Source organism: Mesoplodon bidens (genome assembly GCF_964165515.1).
Source record: "Mesoplodon bidens genome assembly, chromosome: 5".
Classification (NCBI taxonomy): Eukaryota; Metazoa; Chordata; class Mammalia; order Artiodactyla; family Ziphiidae; genus Mesoplodon; species Mesoplodon bidens.
In genome coordinates, this window is record NC_138161.1 from 24,282,284 (window position 1) to 24,291,549 (window position 9,266).

A 9,266-nucleotide genomic window follows, 5' to 3' on the forward strand; every position below is an offset into this window, starting at 1 on the left:
TTTTTTTTTTTTTTTTGCGTTATGCGGGCCTCTCACTGTTGTGGCCTCTCCCCTTGCGGAGCGCAGGCTCCGGACGCAAGGCTCAGCGGCCATGGCTCACGGGCCTAGCCGCTCTGCGGCATGTGGGATCTTCCCAGACCGGGGCACGAACCCGTGTCCCCTGCATCGGCAGGCGGACTCTCAACCACTGCGCCACCAGGGAAGCCCCGTCCATTTTTATATTGGGTTGTTTGTCTTTTGTTTTTGAGACATAAGCTTATATTCTTTATCAAGTATGGTCTCTGAAGTCAGTTTTCTTTAAGGTGTGTTTAGCTAGTGTTTTGACAGTCATTTCCTTGAATGTTAGGAGATAGAGAGATCGGGTGGAGGGGGGCAGGAGGGAAATGAAGGGAAAAAAAAAGAAAAAAAATAATGTCTCCCAATCTTTGGATTGGCTAAATAGTGGGGCCCTCTTTCAACACTTAGCCAGGCCAATTCTGCCTTAGTCTTCATTATCTGCTTACCCTGTGCCTAGAGATTAGCCAGAGGGGAAAGCTTAGTGTTTCTGCAGGTCTTCTCTGAGCATGTGTCCTACCTAGGGCATGCATATGATTTTCAAAATCCCCCAGTATACATAGACACTTTTGAGTGCCCTAATTTCCCAAAGAAACTCTCTCCCCAGTTTCTCTCCCAGGCCTTTGGCACTCTATTTTTTGCTTCAATTGTAATCTTCTGCCCCAGGTGGCTATGGGTTTTTCATTCACCTTATCATGTTTCTATGACAATCTCACAGATTTTCAGACATGACTAAGTTCTAAGTTAGGTTAGACAAAGACAAGTTCCTTGCCTCAATATTCAGGTACCCCAGAGAGGTTAGACCAGACATATACAATTTTTTGAGAATAAGTTCTGCTCTGCTCCTCTGGAACCAGGCACCTGGGTCCCAGTCTAAGACATGGACTGCTATCATCAAGACTGCTGCTGAGCTGAGAAAGAAAATGTGACAAGGGCAAATGAAAATGCCAAAAAATATCCTTACCATTTTCACATTTTTTTTCTTGATTCAGCATTTGCTTGTTTGCTATAAACTTTTCACCGTTTTCCAGAATTCTGACAAAATTGATTCTGACAGTTTTTGCTGGAGTTTTCAATGTTTCTGTGGCGTGTTGAGCCCTTGAAGCTACCTGTTATATCATTTTCACTGAGCTCACTCACTCATTTGTTTTTAAATCACATAATTTCCACTGAAGTAGCATCTCAGTGTACCTTCTAGTGCCTGAACATAAAGACTGCAGCTTCTGCTTCTACCTTCGGAAGCCAGGAAGGTGCTCTCACTGGGACAGTAAAGATGTTCACAGCATCCCAGATACTTATTCCAAATATTCTTCAATAGCTCAAGAGTTAACATTTTGAGAGCATGTTTAAGCTATTTAGAAGTAAACAGATACTCTTTATTCTGTACTTAAAAGGAATAACCTAAACTATTCCTTGTCAAACATTGTAGTTCTCTTAGTCATAGTGTCCCATGGCACACTGTGCACTAAATTTAGTCCCACTAAACTTGGTACACACACACACACACACACACACACACACAAGAAAACCTAGGAAAAAAGAGCTGTTTTAATTTAATAAAAGCCCAGGCATGGAAACTCTCTACACGTTTGTAATGATTCCGAGTATACAGAATATTGAAGCATTTTAGATGAATGTAATATTCTGTCTTTGATATACACAACCTGGCATGAAAGGCAGACAGTCAGGGCATCCTGCAGAGTAGGTGATGAGGTGTTTCACTGCAAGAAATCTGTCTATATCTGAGAACTCAGTTTTTGAAAATTATTCATGAACAGATAGGAGATGAAGTCATGAGAGAAGAAATCCCTCATCAGTAAGGATATAGTGACAAAGTGAATCCAACTCAATTATATGGTATATTTTCATTAAAATAAGTGGAAAAGAAAAACACTAAAGTTGTAAATTGCAGGACAATAGATTACAATGTTTAAACTTCCTTTTTTACTTCTTAATAAAGAAACTTTAATCCTGAATTTCAAAAGGATGCATATGAATAAATCCATACAGATATTTGGATAGACACAGTGTAAGTACAGCTTTATTTTATTCTGTCCTAATAGCTTTTATCTATAGCCTTACACTCTTGGACAATTGAAAAGAAGGCATAATGTGAATGTCATCAATATTTGTATCTATATATCAAATATATGTCTCTTCTCTCGTTCTGATGATTCCTTAAGAAAACAGAAAGTAAATAGTACACAGAGATAGAAGTAAAGGAAATAACTGTTGTTATAGGGACTTTGACACATGTTTAGAAAATGAGAAGCAGATGGGAACTCAAAACTACATCAAAGAGAGTGGAGGGTGTCCTGGTCCAATGCACACATGGGAGAAGGCTGCAGTAGCACAGTTGGCTCCAGTAGCAGCCTAGGGAAGCTCAAAGCTTGGGATAGGAGCAAAAGATGGAAAGCATAACAGAGAAGAGTATTAACTGAGGGTTATGACAATGGCTGGAATTTTTGTCAAATATTCTTCCCCACCTTTTAACTTCACTCACATGTTGTACAGAATCATCATGTTGTAAAGCATTGACTGCTAGAGCAGTGCTTTAAAAAAAGTGGAATGATCTCCCTAGAAAGTACTAGAAATTCTAGTATAGTTTTAATCAGGCCAAAACAAATCCATCATCTGCATTTTACTAATTTTAGGTTGATTGCAGTAGTCATCACTGTGAACACCGTGCTAATAATTATTAGGTTTGCTACTGGAAACACCATTCTTAAAAACATAAAACATCCAATTGCCTCTCAAGTTTAGAAGAAATAACTATTACAAATAATTATATATATATATATATATATTTTTTTTTGCATCTTCCCAGTAAACCTGTAATCATTTAGAGAATACTTAGGATGTTGTTAAGAGGCCCCTGCCCCAGAAATTCCAATTTAATTGGTCTGGCATAGGGTCCTGTCATCCATTAAAAACTCCCCTGATTCTTTAATTATGAACATATAACTAATAATCACCAGGTACAGTGAAAGATTTTTAGAATATAAAGCATAAGGAATATGCATGTGTGTATATATATGTGCTTTTCATTAAATTGACATCAAATTTTCCTTATTGATAATGTGTTAGAAAACAATGGAACCATATTATAAGAGGAAATAAAATAGAACATAGATTTGAGACCCAAATCAAATATAAGATTAGACAAAATAAACATCAAGATAAGCAAATACTTCACTCAGAAATTTTGAAAAATATTATCTGTGGGTATACGTTACCAACATGCAAATTAAATCCAATGAATAGAGACTATAAATAGTGGGCCAAAATTGGGAGCACACTGAAAAAAATATATATATACCTTGAAAAGTGAAACTCTTCCCATACTTTTGGCCTGAACACAGAAGATTGAAACTACCTACCCCCATTTACCTACATTTATCAGTCTGCTAGGACTACCATAACAAATGCCACTGATGAGGTAGCTTAAACAGCAGAAACTCAGAGTGGTAAGGCAAGGGTAGAATTTACTGAGAAATTCTGGATGCTAGAAGTCGGAGATAAATGTGTCAGCAGGATTTCATTCTCAGGCCCCTCTCCTTTTGTCTTCATGTGGTCTTTCTCCTATGTGTGAACATGTCTATGACCAAATTTCCTATTCTTAAAAGGACACTTCTTAGATTAGATTAGGACCCACCCATATGACTTCATTTTACCTTAATTACCTTAACTACCTCTTTAAAGGCTCTATCTTCAAATACTGTTATATTCTGAGAAACCAGGGGCAAGGACTTCAACATACAAATTTTGGTGGGATTCAGTCCATAACACCACAATAACGTGACTTAGCTATTCCACTCTTTATTAAAATCATTGTACTTTTCTAGAAGTCTCTGGTCCAGGCAGATGTTTTGATTGTTCATTATGGAACTTCCTGAAAGACCCGCCAAGTCTTTAATCAATAGACAGATTGTGTCCTAAGATTCCTTGAATCCCCTGCCTCAAAACCTTTACCTTGTGTTTTCCACCAATCTGAGACTATTAGATCATGATTTTTACCCAATCCTAATCAAGCCTACCAGTATTGAAAGTCTTGCTTTAAACCAAACTTCAAAGTGTCAATAAATTCTCATCTTGCCTCCTCACTCCAAGACACTGTCCAAGCTCTACAGAAACATTATTCTCCTTTATCCTGTGAGTAACAAAGTCAATTTTCTCTTATGAAGAGTTTATGCTGTTGATATCTGAAGATCATAGAGGAGGAAAAACTTAATTTCTTTCTTCTATTCTCCTAGGTTCTCTGGCCTGGCTTTGTAAATTAGATTGATGAAAAGATCAGTAAGATAAGAACAGAGTTTGTAAATGTATTCAGCACACATTACACAGGAGAAACCTCAGTGATGAGTAACTGAGAGGGGTGGTTAGAGCTTAAATTTATATAGCATCTTAAAAAAAAAAGAACAATATATTTGTCGAGAAGTGGAAAGGCAACATAAAAGGGGTTTAAGCTGTTAAGGGTGGCAAGTTGTGGGAATATAAATATATGGGGACACTAATGGAGAGAGGTTTGTTTGTACAGGTCCATTTCACACCTACTTTGTCTTCTTCATGGCCATAAAACTTCCCCAATAGAGGAGATTTATGACATTCCTCATTTCTTAGAAGTTTCTTCTCGTAAGAGAAGAGAAGCTCCAGGAAGGTTTCTTTCTGCATATGTTGATTCTCATTTGCCTCCAGCTTAAAATAATCCCCAAGCTAAAGTGGCATATATTCGGGTGTCATACTCTTTACCCCTTCAGGATCCAACATTCTACAACATATAACAGGATTCACCTATATATGTTGTATGAAATAAGACACTCAGTGTGTTTAGTAATAAAATAGAGTAATATATATATTTTACAAGTGAAAAAGGCTATTGCACACTCTAGATAAAACAAAACCTATCAAACGAAGTCATGTTCCAATTATGATGCAATTTCGGCCATAAATTTTCAAAAGCAGTGTGTACTATGTAAAGATAATTCATTTCCACTTGATACCTCTCACATTCTTATTCAAATTGGACAGTTTTAATGACTTCAATATATATCATCCATCTTTTCCCATCAATCTTCCTAGAGGATAAGATTTATATAATCATAAATTTGCAAGCACTTTGCATTGGATTTTAATTTTTAGAATCAACTTGTAGACAACTGTGAGGGAAGTAAAAAATCCTACCAACAGAAAGAGTTCTCCATACCAGTAGAGAAGAGAGAGAACACAATTTATTATTGCATATATAATCAGATTACACTGAGAGACTACAAAGTATAAACAAAGTTCTTCACAAGTTTATATACTAATGTAGAAGGAAAGATCAATTAAAACTTTTCTTATCTCCTTGAGAAACAAATAGTTATACCTTTTGATAGTCTCTCATAAAACTGGTGAGAAATTCCTAATGAATTTCAGAGTATGTGTTTCCAGTTCCAACTGAGATCTTAGAGTATAAAATTTAAAAATTGAACCTATTATTGAGCCCATTATATTTTCAAGGAACATTCCAGTAAGGGAAGAACAGCTGCCTCTCCTTTATTAGACAAAGAAAATTTCATTTTACTTACACAACTTATCAGAACTTATCATTTCAAAATATGTGTTATAGACTTTGATAACCCACAAAAAATAAAATCATTCTTGTTGTAAGCTGGAAGATAAAACTATTTGGAAATAGATGAGAGTGTGGAAGCACTAATTTTACATAGTGATAATGAGATATTATCTAAAACTGATGGATTAAGAAATATAAAACCAACAAAAATATGTAAGTTACTGGGGGGAATAGGTTAAGTAAGATCATTTCCCATAAAAGTATTTTAGTGGGTGTTGTTTAAGTTTGATAAACTGAGATATAAGCATATTGTTAAGATTGCACAGGTGACTGCCAACAGAATTAAGAAGAGACAGCAATATGAGCATGCATCTCACTGAGCATATTTATGTAGGACTTTGTTCAGGCAAAGGATACAGTACAGCAGGAGAAAGAAAGCACAGCCAAGCACTGGGGGCCAGAAGGACTTCCAAGAACAGCTCTCAAAGTCCTTTCTTCAGTTATGTACAATTCACTTTGTCTCTGGAGAAGACCACTGATATATGTGTAAAGACTCGTGGTTTGGGGAGATATCCCACCCAAGTTTCCCATTGAGACTCTTCCATCCTTATTCATGTGGTCAAACCAGACCCTCTGAACAGTTATACAAGGTGTGAGCTACCAATAAGTGAGATTGCCCTGGGTGCCACAAGGGAAGTTTTCAATTTTAAACAGCTTAATATAAATCATTAGTTACCAGACTTATTCTTACCCTAGCCAGAAGTCAGGACCAAATATCCAGGCTTACCAGGAGCTAAATAAACAGAGAACTGTTCCTGTCCAGTTGTAAAATAGCTTTGTTTTACACAGGGATAGTGTAAGAAGTAAAGTGAAATATTTCTACTTTCAATTTTTATTTACTTGTTTGAATTTGACCAATAACAGTGCTCAAGTATTTATAGTTGAGAGAGAGGCATACCGTTTTGTAAAGCAAGTTGGCTTATTTTTGCTCTTATATTTGAATAAGTATAAAGGAGCTAACAAAATTCCATTTAAGATATGCTGACCAATAATTATTATAATAAAATCCTTATATATAATAAATACCTGACATTTGATTAATGTTTGTCAATGAAGTTATTTTTACTGCTATATAACAACAATATCAAATAAGTTGTCAGGGGACATTTAATTTCAATTGCTTGCTCTTTGAGGATGAAAATGAAAATTTTAAAATCAATGTACATCTGATTCAGTTTTTCTACTTGTCTAAAATAGCAGAAATAATTGTGTGCGTGTTTAAGAGGAAATTTATAAATTCTATTTTGCATAAACTTCAACAGTCATGAAATGTATACAGTTCCAATTTACTTAATAATGTATAATTCTAAAATTGTGTAAGATTTCATTAATAAAATTGAATGAGTGGCAGTTGAATTCATTCGGTTAAAAAACATTATTCTTCTACTTTTTATACAGTTAACTAACTAAACTATTTTTTCCAGTAGTTTGGTCAGATTTGTTTCTTTTTATTTTTCTTTTTTCTGTTTTCTTACTTTAGGTTCACACATATTTATTGTATTTTGTTGACTATATTAAGTTCAAGATAAGTCACTATCTTAGAAATTCTTACAGCATTTTTACTTCTCCCATATAAACACTTACTACCCCTTATTAAAGATGTACAAGGGAATTTTAAAAATATTTCTGCTGTATTTTACTTCCTGAATAATACGGACTTTTACCCCTGCCACCATTCACCATGAAGATAAAGTTATGAAGCTACAGTGGGAGAGAAAATAATAGATTCCCATCAGAGAGAAATCAGCAGAAGTCCCATCTGGTACTGGGTAGAACAGAGGGGAAAAAGGAATAGAAGGCAAGGGATAAATATCTTGAATGTTCCATATCATTCCCCTCCCAAACACACACACAGATTTCTATCAAAACTCTACTTTTGGGTCATGGGAGTATGTTTTAGACGCATCCAGGGGAGGCTGTGTAAATCCCACAGAAGGGGATCTTGTTCCCTGATTCCAAGACCATGGTCTTTGAAAATGTTCAGGTTCTTAGATACATTTGGTATCTAGCATGCCAATTACTGTCCTAAGGCTCTAGATTAGAAAAATAAAGGCAGCAATGAGAGTATTTAGGCAGGTGGTCCAGAGTACAACACATAAATTACTACCCACACTAGCCTGAGGGAGAAGAAGCAGACTATAAGTGCTAGGAGTCCCACCGTTTTGAAATGTTCTCAGAGAACAGGTATATCAGTCAGTGCCTGGTGTATGAAAAAATTAAAACTGTGGAAAATGAGGATCTCAGGAATGGCATCTAAAGTAGAGGTCTCTTTAGTATTAGTATTAGTAATCACTTAGTATTAGATGCAGTTCAATGTCAAACACATACACACACACACACACACACACACACACACAGAGTCAGGACTAGACAGTTGTCAGCTCATTCCAGCATGTAAGGGCTGGTCACCAGACAAGGTGAAGTACACCTGTTGGAGTCTTGCACAAGAACGATAAGATGAACAGCCATCTCTCCTTTTCCCTTACAACAACATGATCCATAATTTCCTCAAGAGAAAGGGTAGAGGGGAACCCATATATGACTGAATGTAAGCCTTGAAATGATTATCTGAAAGAAACAAAGACAGAGAGAAAAAAGTAATTTTAAATTAGAAGACTCTAAGATGGGCAATTTTGTTGTAATTTGCTTGTGTGTAGGAAGACACATTATGGGAAATACAGGATTTCTACATTTAATTCATCTGCTTTATAGGTTGTAAATTTTGACTTCAGTATAGAATTAAGTTTATAAGCTTTCATTGCTCTATACTACAGTTCCCTGAGCCAGGGACATATCTGCTTTTTATACTATTCCAGGAACAGCCGCTAGAAAAGTGTATGAAATTTAATAAACGTGTAATAAGTATAGATTGAATGGATAACAGTTTCAAAAAATTAGTAAATTATCCTCAAGTCTCGTGCCCATTTCCAAGCACTTTATTCACTATATCTGACTTTATATACCATGACAAGAACATCTAATGGGAATTACCACAACTTATAACCCTCCTGTGCTTTGACATTTCTCAAATACAGAGAATGTTCAAATACCCTCCATTCTTGCTCTCCAGTTGCAGAGGACTCTCCTTATTCCGATTTAATCACTTGTATCCTTGATCCTATTTTTTTCTCTTTACTAGTAGCCACAAACTGGAGACCCATTTTATGCCATACATGCATTTATTTATTTACAAACATTTATTGAGTGGGTACTGTTAGCCAGACACTACTTGAGGCGTGGAAATGTAATAATAAAAAATAAACAAGCTTATGATCTTATAGTTATTAAATTTAATGGGGGTGTCCAATAAGTCAACAAATGTATTTTATAATATCTATAATATCCGGTAATGACATTATTATAATATCATCTAACAGAACTGAGGGGTGTTAACCTTTAAAATTAGTCTAATTTCTAATGAACCTGTGTCATTATAGTAATATATTAATAAATGTATGTGCATGAGGTTTTCTTTGGTAAATGATTTTTGCACACATAAGATGTTGAGACATTATATATTTATATATACCTTCTGTTTATTCACTGAGTTTTTATAAATGATTCCTTAAACTGATGAAATACGTAATGTTACATATTT